The sequence below is a fragment of the Dryobates pubescens genome, chromosome 4, assembly GCF_014839835.1.
Source record: "Dryobates pubescens isolate bDryPub1 chromosome 4, bDryPub1.pri, whole genome shotgun sequence".
NCBI lineage: Eukaryota > Metazoa > Chordata > Aves > Piciformes > Picidae > Dryobates > Dryobates pubescens.
In genome coordinates, this window is record NC_071615.1 from 34,551,567 (window position 1) to 34,563,712 (window position 12,146).

General features: G+C 46.6%; 1 protein-coding gene across 8 annotated transcripts in view; it reads left to right on the top strand.

Annotated features, from left to right (window-relative positions):
• Positions 1–3,191: 3,191 nt before the first annotated feature.
• DYNC1I1 (dynein cytoplasmic 1 intermediate chain 1) overlaps positions 3,192–12,146 on the top strand; it is a 197,982-nt gene continuing 189,027 nt past the window's right edge. For 2 of the 8 annotated variants that reach the window (XM_054161105.1, XM_009907545.2), the window contains exon 1: positions 3,193–3,368. The gene's annotated coding sequence lies outside the window, so the exon portion shown is untranslated. Of the gene's footprint in view, positions 3,369–12,146 lie in introns of all 8 variants that reach the window. The other 6 variants (XM_054161110.1, XM_054161111.1, XM_009907553.2 and 3 more) reach the window with 4 other exon arrangements.

Sequence of the window (12,146 nt, forward strand, 5' to 3'; positions counted from 1 at the left end):
GATGGATGAGGGGATTGAGTCCACCATTAGTAAGTTTGCAGATGACACCAAGCTGGGGGCAGGAGTTGATCTATTGGGGGTTAGGAGAGCTCTGCAGAGGGACCTTGACAGGCTGGACAGATGGGCAGAGTCCAAGGGCATGAGATTTAACACATCCAAGTGCCGGGTTCTACACATTGGCCACAACAACCCCATGCAGAGCTACAGGCTGGGGTCAGAGTGGCTGGAGAGCAGCCAGGCAGAAAGGGACTTGGGGGTGCTGGTTGATAGTAGGCTGAACATAAGCCAACAGTGTGCCCAGGTGGCCAAGAAGGCCAATGGCATCCTGACCTGTATCAGCAATAGTGTGGCCAGCAGGAGCAGGGAAGTCATTCTTCCCCTGTACTCAGCACTGGTTAGGCCACACCTTGAGTCCTGTGTCCAGTTCTGGGCCCCTCAGTTTAGTTAAGATGTTGGTTGCTGGAACGTGCCCAGAGAAGGGCAACAAAGCTGGGAAGGGGTTTGGAGCACAAGCCCTAGGAGGAAAGGCTGAGGGAGCTGGAGTTGCTTAGCCTGGAGAAGAGGAGGCTCAGGGGTGATGTTATTGCTCTCTACAACTACCTGAAGGGAAGTTGTAGCCAGGTGGGAGTTGGTCTCTTCTCCCAGGCAACCAGCACCAGAACAAGAGGACACAGTCTCAAGCTGCACCAGGGGAGGTTTAGGCTGGATGTTAGGAAGAAGTTCTTCACAGAAAGAGTGATTGGCCATTGGAATGGGCTGCCCAGGGAGGTGGTGGAGTCACCATCACTGGAGGTGTTTAAGAAGAGACTGGATGTGGCACGTGGTTTAGTTGATTAGATAGTGTTGGGTGATAGGTTGGACTTGATGATCTTAAAGGTCTTTTCCAACCTGATCTATTCTATTCTATTCTATTCTATTCTATTCTATTCTATTCTATTCTATTCGACGCTATCATGGCTCTGTGTATGTGGCAGTACATTAGCAACAGCAGAACCTCATTGAGCACCACAGAGAACTAGCCTGATCTGTCGATTCAGGAATACTAAATGACCCCAAGGCCTCTTGGGTCAGGAACAATTTAGAGGAATCTGCTGCGTTTGCAGGGAACTTGCAAATGATGCACAATCCAAAGAAACCTAAATAAACTCGCTGGGATTTATGCTGAAGCTGAGACCAAGGCAAACATTTCCAAAAAGCAAACAGCAGTTTTTGAAACTGAATTCTGAGTGTCTGATTAGGAAAAAGTCTTGGTTTAATAAGGAGTTGTAAAATTTCCTGCTTCCAGTTAAATTGACAAGCTATTATTTCATCATGGTGACCTCACCTGCAGTGGATGCCCTTGGTCCTGTTCAGAGCTGTTTGTCTCCTGGCCAGGTGCAAGTCCATCTGGGTCTGGCAGGAATTGAAGGTGATGTGAATCATAGAATAGAACCATAGTATCATTTGGGTTGGAAAAGACCTTTCAGATCATCCAGTCCAATGATTACCTAACTCTACCAAGCCTAGTGCTAAACCATGTCCCTTAGCACCACATCTTGGCCTGTTTGAAACACCAGCAATGGGGATTCAACCACCTGCCTGGGGAGCCTGTTCCAGAGTTTGAGAACCCACTCAGTCAAGGTATTTCTTCAAACATCCAGTCTAAGTCTCCCCTGGTGAAACCTGAGGCCACTCCCACTTGTCTTAACGTTTGTAACTAAGGAGAAGAGATCAACCCGCTCCCTGCTACAACCTCCTTTCAGGGAGCTGCATAGAGTGAGGTCTCCTCTCAGCCTCCTTGTCTCCAGGCTAAACAACCCCAGTTCCCTCAGCTGCCCCTCACCAGTCCTGTTTTCCAGACCCTTCACCAGCTTTGTTGCCCTTCTCTGGACCTGCTCCAGCACCTCAATGTCTTTCTTGTAGTGAGGGCCCCTTGATGGTTTTTCAGAAGTCTGGCTATACTTTGGTCTTCCCAGGACAGGCCCTAGACCTGGAATGACACCAGCTTGAGCTATCAGTTCCCACCAAAACGAACCAAACGTGGCTCCAGGAATAAGTTTCAGAAGGGTATCATCTTTCCTGGTCTCTTGGATCAGAGGGCTGGAGAACAGTAAGTCGAGGACATCGCTTTGTTATAGAGCAGACTGTGGTACCAAAGGATGTGTTTTCCTCCTGTGTGGGGCAACATATATGTGTGCTGTAAGAAGGAGAGGGAAGCTGGGTCATCCACAACAAAGGTGGATGCAATCTGCAGGAACGTGGACTTCTTTCAACAGCACTGCTTGGCTGCCCTCTCCAAGGAGTTGGATGTGTCACTGTGGTGAGAGGAGCAAGTGTGCTGCTAGGAGTCTGTCTCTCCTCTCAGGTACCTGCCACCACAGGAGTGGTGTGAGAAAACACGGACAACCCAAAATCTCAGTCTTTGGGCAGCCTTGCTCTTATCTAACCATAAAAGCTGGCTTTCATTCACCTGCTCTGGAGCCCTCTGCCTGTTGGGAAACCAAAGGGACAGGGCATCTGTAGAAGCCTGCTGCCCTCATGACAGTTGGCCGGGTACAGGGCTGATGGGTAGGCAGTAGTGGTGGTGACAAGACTGCTGTGAGGGTGATGGTGAGGCTGCTGTGAGGGTGGTGATGACGTAGTGGGGATGGCAGTGAGGCTGCTCTGGGGCTCATGGTGAGGCTGCTATGGGGGTGATGGTGAGACTGCCATGGGGGTAGTGGTGAGGCTGCCATGGGGCTCATGGTGAGGCTGCTATGGGGGTGATGGTGAGACTGCCATGGGGGTAGTGGTGAGACTGCCATGGGGCTCATGGTGAGGCTGCTGTGAGGCTGGTGGTGGGGCTGCTGTGGGGGTGATGGTGAGGCTGCTGTGGGGGTGGTGGTGAGACAGCTGTAAGGGTGGTGAGGCTGGCATGGAGGGGGATTATCCAGGCAGCTTTGAGGGTGATGGCTAAGCCATTGCGGGGCTGGTGGCTGCTGCCGTGGGGACGGTAGCAAGCATGCCGTGGAGGCGGCGGTGGGCGATGGGCAGGCTGTCGTGGGGCTGGTGAAGGAGCCGTTGCTGGGCAGATCGCCAGGCTGGCACGCAGCTGCCGCTTAGGCTGCTGCAGGCGGGAAACCTGCGCCAGTGTGGGGGTGGCACGCGGGGGTGACGGAGAGGGGATCTGGGAGCAGCCCACCCCAGGCCCTACTTGCTGAGGGGAGGAGGCGGGAGGAGGAGGAAGGCGCTAGCGGTGGCAGCGCTCGGGAGGAGCCTGTCCAGCGTGAGACAGCACATTCAGCCGGCGGCGGCGGTCCTGCTGCAGCGGCACGGCACGGCAGCCTCTCGGCGGCGGGGCCAATCGCGGCACCTTCGGTGAGCTCCGCATCTCCAGGGCGCCGGTAGAGGTAAGGCACCAGCGGGGGGCGGCGGGGCAGGGACGTAGCGGTGAAGGGGGCGAGCGGGGGCTTCCCCTTGGAGGCCCGGTGGAGGAGCCGGGCGGAGCGGAAGCTCCTCGGGTTGCGCATCGGCCGCGGAGCCTCGGGGCAGCCGCTGGATGCCAACCGGGGCAGCCGCCCCGGGCTGGGTTAGAGGGCATCCCCGGGTGCTCCGTAGGAACCGGCCGGCCCTGTACCGGCTTTCCCAACCCGGCGCCTGGTCTCCGGGGAGGGAGCGGGCGGGGAGGGCTGCGGTGAACCCCTCCGGCCTCAGCGGCACCTGCTCCGGTCCCTGCGGCTCCTCCCGGCACTGGCAGAGTGCCCCTGGGCCGCTCCGCAGAGAGGGGCTGCCGCAGGCTCCCCGGTTGTGGCTCAGCCCGAGCAGCTTAAACCAAAGGAAGGTGGGAAAAAGTTTCCCATCTTTAATGCTTCGCACAGCCTGAGCAACAGCGGGTTTGCTCCAGTCCGGCACGACAGCAACCGTGGAATTCGAGCTTTCCCCGTTTCTAAGGAAATTCCCTAAAAGGCTGAGAGAAGGAGGGAATCCGTGAGAAGCTCTTTTTCTCTGGTAGCTCATTGAAAGACATTGTCTAAAGGGTGTTACTGTGGTTACATCACTCCAGGAATTCCCTTGGGTCAGCAGAGAGCATAAGGCCTCTCAATATTTCCTGTCTAAAGCCCCTCTCTTATTGATCAGAACAAATTATGTTTTCCTGTCAATGTTTTCTTGTCAATATTGCCATTGACAGTACAAATTTTCAATTATAAATACATATAAAGCAGACCAAGAAATCTAACCTGCTGTTATAGAAGGGATATCGAAAGACCCACAATGAAGTGGGCATGTGGCTTTGGCACTTGCACCCGGTAATTTATCCTGACATACAGGGGTTTGTCAGCCCCTTGCTTCTGCATCAGGGCATTAAGTTATCTCTGAAGTGGCTTTAAATACCATGAAGCACAGTTCTGCAAAACCTTTTTCAGAATGGAAATTCAAATCCCATAACCATCTGCCTCCTGGTAGATGATACTGTCAGAGCCACCAGGGAATGTAGTTTCTGTTACTACCATTGTACTTTGTTGAAATGCCTCATTTGTACTTGCTGACTTGATAGGAAGAAGTTCTCTGTGTTCATTCCTGATTCTTTTAATTTCCTTTTTTTACTTTTTTTTTTCCCCATTTGAGAGGGTGTCTGTAGTAGCAGTGTCTGCACTTAATGAAGCTGTATAAAATTCCTTCTGTAATTTCTGTGTAGTATTTCTCAGCAAGAATGGGTTTCCTCAACACAAACCTTGAGGCCGCATTCAGATCTTCACACCTGGGAGTGCTCATTCTGATAACTATCCTGTGCTTCATTTTCTTTTCCCAAACCCGTACATTTATGGTCTGTGAATGTACAAGATGTGTTGCTGCTTCTTCACATGTGTTCTTCTTCTCCCTATACAAACTATTATGGAGATTAGGATTTATTATTTTCTTTGATATGTGAAAGGCTTCAGAGGGTCAGGTATATGGAGGTGCAAGGGGTTGCTTAGAGTTGGATTAATGAGCTTTCTCCTAGCTTTAAACACTTCTGCCTCAAATTAATTTACCCTAAAACTGCAGTGCTGCCTTATCCACCGCTTAAGAGAGGAGTCTTTAAAGGAGCAGCAGTTAACCACACCCTACTCATGCAGTGGTTACTGAGAGTTTGGAAATTGACTTCTCTAAGAATAGTCAAACACTCATTTGTACCCTGCAGGTCTTAAATTGAGAAACTGACCTTCCTTCTTTCTATAGGAGGAAGGGCAGTGAGCTGCCCTCCTTTGTGATGCCTTTCAGTGGCTTTTTTTTTCATTACTGAAATGCATTTGTGTTCCAGTTTGTGTTTTTCCAGCTTCAAGTTCCTTGCTCCACTTATGTCTCTCACAGATAAAAGCCTTGTTTTAGCAGCTGTTTGCAGTGCAGGTACTCCAAAAGGTGCAGCAAGAACTTACCTGCTTTCTTTTCAAATAAATTGACAGATCAAGTCTCTTGGTCTCCTTTCCTTTTGTAATATGGATTTCAAGAATAATTCCTGGTTGCCATCAGTTTTCCAATCTGCAAGAGGAGATAAAGGGAGTATTGAATAAAGCTGGCTACAATGGACTGTGGTAGAGGTTTCACCATGCAGGATACTGGACAATGAGCTGAAGTGGGCTGGGAAGGAAAAAGATAAGGGAGTGAAACAGAAAAATATAAAAGTTTAAAAAGGTATTGCTGTTTTTCAAAGCTTCACCAGCATCAATTCTCCATCTCTGGAGGCATTCAAAATCTGCTTCGATGTGTTCCTGTGTGATTTACTCTAGGTGATCCTGTTCTATGAGAGGGGTTGGAGTAGATGATCTTGAGAGGTCCCTTCCAACCCCCACCATTCTGTGATTCTGTATGATTCTGTGATTCAGGTAGACATGTGGTACCTTCCCGCTCCATAAACCTGGCTTCTTCTCGCAGAGGTTCACAGTTTCTCTGCAGGACTAGTCAGGCTTATTAACTAGTGCTATGCCTCGAGTGCCCTGTTGAGCTCCTTTGGCTTGGTTTGACCAACAGCAGTAGTAGCAATTAGGAATCTTTCAGAGTCACTGAGGCATAGTGCCAAAATGAGCTGCTGGAGGTGGTGGTGGGATGTTAACAAAAAGTACTTCCCTGTCCTACCCACAGACTTCAATTTTCAGAGAAGGTAAAGGGAGCTGACACTGGAATCTTCACTGAGGTGCATAGGGAAATTCCTGTCTGCAGAGGTATGGTCTCAGGCTTTCTGCATCTGTAGCCAGACATCATGACCTCAGTGCAGTACTTATCTGGTATTTTCATGTTTTTATTTCAAAAACCTTAAATGAAACAAACCATGACGACTGTAAGATGTAGTATGCATGTAAAAGAGACACTCTCCAGCAGGAATACTGATGGAGCATGTTGGCAAAGTGCCCTTAGTACAGATACAGCTTGTATTAATGAAACTGTGCTTTTGCCAGTGCAGCTTGTTTTAGTTCTTCTGAACACCACCGACTGTACAGGTGAATAGACATTTATGTGTCCCACAAGTAGGCTTACATTCCAGATGAGAGATGGTCTGGTCTTCTACTCAGCTGACCTGTATAAGCAGTCAGAAATGGTAGTGCAGAAATAATGCTGCATAAACCCCAGAACATTTGAAAAATCTCAGGGGGGAAAGTAGCTGAAAAACTGCAGTAGCAGCCTGAGACCTTGGCTCAGTCTAAATCTCAGGTAGACACAATATGTCCCTTTTGCTAGTTGCTAATTAGCCATCTAGAATCATGATAGATCCTTTTAGTCAGACATGACATCGGGAGTGGTTGTTCACTTGGCCATCTGCAAGCACTCAAAATGAGCCAGTGTAGAGTCTACATGAGCTTGCTCCCCCAGTACTGTTCATTGTAGGTGGCATCATCTTGCCAGCTTTTCTGGGAAATGGCTACTTCCAGGCAGATGGCAGAAGCTGCAGGAAGCTCTGAAGCAGACTGATGTGAGAGCTGCTAGCTTATTTAGACACAGGACAGCTGTGATCATCTGTGAGAGCTGTGGCATACTGACTCCTCCTGAACTCAAAATGATACCACTTCTCTTTTCTTTACTGTGCTTTGTCAGCACTTTTTGTTTTCTCTTTTGAGGCAAAAGCATCATGGTGAGTGTCTTGAGAGTGCACTGAAGCAGCAGAAGGCATGCAGCAGAAATGATAGTTCTGGAAGTGTGTTGGTGGCAACACACTGTAACTCCATGCCAAAGTTTTGAAGGCAGAGGACTCAACATTATTGCTGCTGACAGGAACAGGACTTTCCCTGTGACTCTCTGGTGGTGACTCTAGTCTCCAGAGTGACGGCAGGAGCCAGCTATGTACACTGCAAGCTGTGAGACATCTCCCAATTCTCTTGAAGCTGATGAGAGTCTTTATGCTGACTTAACAGCCCTTGGGTGAGATCCTGTGTAACTACTGCTTTGATCTGTGTGCATACCTGTGTTACTGAATGAATAATTGCTGCTCAGGTGACCGTTGTGATTCTTGGCTGTTAATCTGAGAGTGAAAGCACATGATACCATCTTTTGGTATTTAACACTGCTTCCATGCATGTGGATCTGCTTACCTGATTTGCAAAGGCAGGTTGCATCAACCTGAGGGGCAAAGCTCCCTGGAGCCCTTCTGAGTCAGTGCAGTTCTACCCTGTGTGTTGCCCAGGTGCTGGCTGACTGTCCCTGCTTAGCCCTAGAATAATTAATGAGTAATTCAGCAGAGGCAGAGGGCTCATTGACTGCCACTTGGCAGAAAACAATTGCAAACAGAATCTTTTAAGGACATAGCTTTGTGTTGCCAGTGATATCTTCTCTTCACATTTCTTTTCCTTCTTGATATCTTTCTCTGAGACTTATCCTTTTCTCTCTTCCTCAGTAAGGGAGACCTAATAGTGGCTTTCCAGTACCTGAAGGGGCCTGCAAGAAAGCCAGGAAGGGACTTTTTATAAAGACTTGTGGTGATAGGAGGAGAGGAAATGAATTGAAGCTTGAGGAGGGGAGATTTAGACTGGAGTTAAGGAACAAATTCTTGCAAGTGAGGGTGGTGCGACACTGGAACAGGTTGCCCAGGGAGGTTGTGGATGTCCCTCCCTGGAGATGTTCAAAGCCAGGCTGTATGAAGCCTTGAGCAAGCTGGGCTAGTGGGAGGGGTCTCTGCCCATGGCAGGGGGTTGGAACTAGATGCTCTTTAAGGTCCCTTTCAACGGAGACCATTCTGTGAATCTATGACTACTAGCCTTAGTGCCATATTCCCTCCTTACTGGCCTTCCCTTTTGTCTTCTGTCCCCAGGGTAGAGCTGATTTTAGTTCTGTGTTCTTTTTGCCTTCCATCAGTGGTAGTATACTACAAGTAATTCCAAATCCTGCTCCTCAGCTATTTATTTTTCGTTCCAGTCCAGCAGAAGGAGGTGATGTGTTTTGTGTTTGAACAATGGGGACTTAAATAAAGCATAGATGCAAATAGGATTAATTATAAATAAGTATAATGGAGGATATCTTGTTTATATCAGTATCCCCAAGCCTTTCCTAATGCTTGATTCTAGTATTTTCAGGCTGAATTTGATAGGAAAAAAGCTGTCCCCCAAAATTATGTCAGCATGAAAGGTAATCTTTGTAGGTCCCAGACCACATGCAGAGAACATATGGATCTGTCTTGCTTTAAACTGTTCAGCTATTCCTCTCTGTATCCATTAGCACAGATCTTAGCTTTTCAAGCCCAGAGACAGCAGTATTAAATCCATACTATTCAAGGCATGCCCTTGTTTTCCTCTTTTTCACATCAGGCCACCACTGTTAGGATCAGGGTGGTTACCAGGTCACTTGGTAATTGGGGCAAAGACGTTTCAAATGTTTGTTAATGTATGTTTTCAGAAATTAAAATATTGAATAAAACAGGGTCACAGGAAAGCAAAAAGAAATCAGCATAATCCCCCCCCCCAAGTCCCCTAAACAAACCAAATGCACAAAACAAATCAGACTACTATATAATATGATTCCTTGTGTTTGAACCTGTCTGTCCTGCTTTAAGGACTGTTCCACTGGCTGAACATTTGAAAGAATCCCTCCTCTGATTGTCAGAGCACAAACAAAGTTGGGGGACTGTCTAAACTCATGTGACTTGCTTCATAATACATGTTTGTCTTCTCTTTAAGTAGTATAAAAGAAGCACCATTTTCATTAATCAAGCCATTCACAGTGGTATGGCTGGGTTGGTGTTTTGTTTTTCTTTTTGCATCAGTTTGTTTCTAGTTACATTTTGAGCAGTTGCTGAACCAGAAGGTGGTTTGTATCATAATCCCCAAGGATTTCAGTTCTCAATTTGCCCCTAAATGAATTCTTATTTTCTTTGTCCTTTGACTTAGAGCTTTGTGACACACTCATAGCAGTTTGTTACAGACTATCAAGTTCTGTCAGTCTTCATTGCCTAGGAACATAAATTCCTTCTGCAAAAAAAAAGCCAAGAGAAAAGACAGTTTGTGTTATATATTAGTATGGGTGCAAGCTGTGTGGTGCATTAAACAATGAATGGCTTAAAAATCTATAACCTTTGAAATGAAACAAGAAATTTGACCTAAATCATACCCCCTGGTGTGCATTTAGCCATTCATGTACGTAATCTGCTGCACTTGGCAGAGCCTGTGAATGTTGTATTCCTGCCTTTCACTATCTCCATAGTAGTAATAATAATACCCCCAAAAAATTGTGCTGATGGGATAGGAGGGTATTGTACTGTAGACAAAAACAACCCCACCAAACCAACAGCGATGCCATTCTCTGTTTGTACTGAAAGAGCCTGTGGGAAAACCATCCCATTATTTCCCACAATATTTTCTTTTGCACAGAAACTTGATTAATAGCAAGAAAACAGAGGGAAGAGAGTTTCTCAGCCTTTATGGGCCTCTGCAAATGTATTAACAACACCCTGTGCGAACTCAGAACTCTAAATTATTGAGCTTCAGGGTTTTTCTTATGTGTTTAAAGCAGAGAACTCAAAGGATGTTGATAAATTAGATTCTCTGGAAGGAGCTAAGAAGTAAAAAAAAAAAAAGGCACTTTACTAGTTCTCCAAACCTTTTAAAGCAACCTTTTCTTTATGTACATAACACAAACTGAGGTTTATTATTTGCTTATCGAGGAACCAGAGTATGGGGGCGGGGAATCAACTATAGGTGCCAACTATAGGAGTCTTTTTTCAAACTAAGTGATGGTACAATGCAATATTGATATTAGTCAATGCTGCTATCGATTTTGAAGCCTTTAAATCAAGGTTGTGCTTGCTCAGTGTTGATTCAGTAAGCTTTAATAAAAAGTTAATTAAAGTTTAATTACAAGTTCTTCCCAAGAAAGGTTCTGACCTCACTAAACCCAAGTGATGAATTAGGATTAACTATAAAGTCAGCAGCCATCTATTTTTGGTATTGTTTTTCATAAAATACTGTCTATATCTCTAGAGCAGTAGGACTGCTTTGCTTTTTCAAATCACAAGTCCATTTTTGCTACAGGGCTAACTCTTATTACCTGCATACTCCTGGTTTTTCCTTGATTCTATCTTGTGATATTGCAACTATTTAATCCTTAGTACTCAAGACTTTCCTACTCCTCAAGAGGTGTTCCATCCCTCTGATTGTTTTTGTGGTGCTCTATCCTCTGGGCTTTCTTCCACAGGTTCATGTCTTTCTTGTGCTGGGTACACCATTGCTGGACACAGTACTCCAGCAGAGGTCTCAGAGTAGTGGTGCAGAATCTCCTTCCTTGACCTGCTGGCCACACTGCTTTAGATGAAGCCTGGGACACGGTTGGCTTTCTGGGCTGCGAGCACACATTGCCAGCTCAGGGACCTTCTCCACAAGGTTGAGGTACACCATTGCTGGACACAGTACTCCAGCAGAGGTCTCAGAGTAGTGGTGCAGAATCTCCTTCCTTGACCTGCTGGCCACACTGCTTTAGATGAAGCCTGGGACACGGTTGGCTTTCTGGGCTGCGAGCACACATTGCCAGCTCAGGGACCTTCTCCACAAGGTTGATCTTCATTCCTTCTTGCACCCTATATTGATACCTGGCGTTGCCCCAACCCAGGTGAAAGACTTTGTACTTGGCCTTGTTGAGCATCCTGTGGTTGACACAGGCACACTTCTCAAGCTTGTCCAGGTTCCTCTAGATGACATCTCACCCCTCAGGTGTGTCAATTGCACCACTCAGCTTGGTGTCATCTGCAAACTTGCTGAGGGTATTCTTGATCCCTACTGTCTATGTGTTGATGAAAATATTAAACAGCGCTGGTCCCAGTATGGACCCCTGAGGAGCACCACTTGCCACTGATTTCCATCTGGACATCAAGCTATTGACCAGTACCTTCTGGCTGTCACCATCCAACCAATTTGTTCCTTCTTTTAGTGCACCCTAATTTGAACAAGACTCATCTAAGGTAAAGAAGCCTGAGGTTACTTTTGCTTTTGCCTAAGAGACATTTACTTTAGTCTATAGTTTAGTCAGCAAGCTTTCTATTTTCTGCAGTAGGGACCCCACCAGTCTCTCCCATTGGAACTACTCCACATTAAGTCTAAAAGTATTAAAGACACTTTGGGTACAACATAACATGTGAGGAAAAGAGAAAGGGCTCTTCAGCACCTTCCTTCAAGCACTTGGTGAGAAAGAGGAGTCTTGGGCTTCAGATGCTAAATACAGCTTTTTGTTTTAAACTAAACAGTTGTGGCATGTGACATAAAGTAACTCTGAAACACAGACTAGAACCCAGGCGCCTCCCTTAGGGACTAATGTTTGCTCTCTTGCATCTGATTCTGGTTCAATGAACCTTTGCAGAAAAAAAATGGTTAAGAATGCAATCTCCATTCCTCTGGTCTTTCTTACCCATTAACCAACAGTCACCCTAGGGAGGTAGGTTTCAGTCCTCTCAAGACAAAAAAAAAACACCTCCAATTCCTTCTCCCCCCCTTCCTCCCCCAACCAAAACACAAATAAACAACCCCCCCAAACCCATGTTTCTCCCATTTGGGTGGTATACTTCAACCAAAGAGAAGGTCAATGGAAGACAGAGACATCTTGGTTTTCAGCCCTTTCTCATATTGGAATTCTTTGCACTTCTTTATGTGTCCATTAAAGGATGCTGTTAGACTTGTGCATTTATTATCTTGCCTTTTTATCTTGGCATACATTTTTCCTCTTATATGGATCACCAGAGA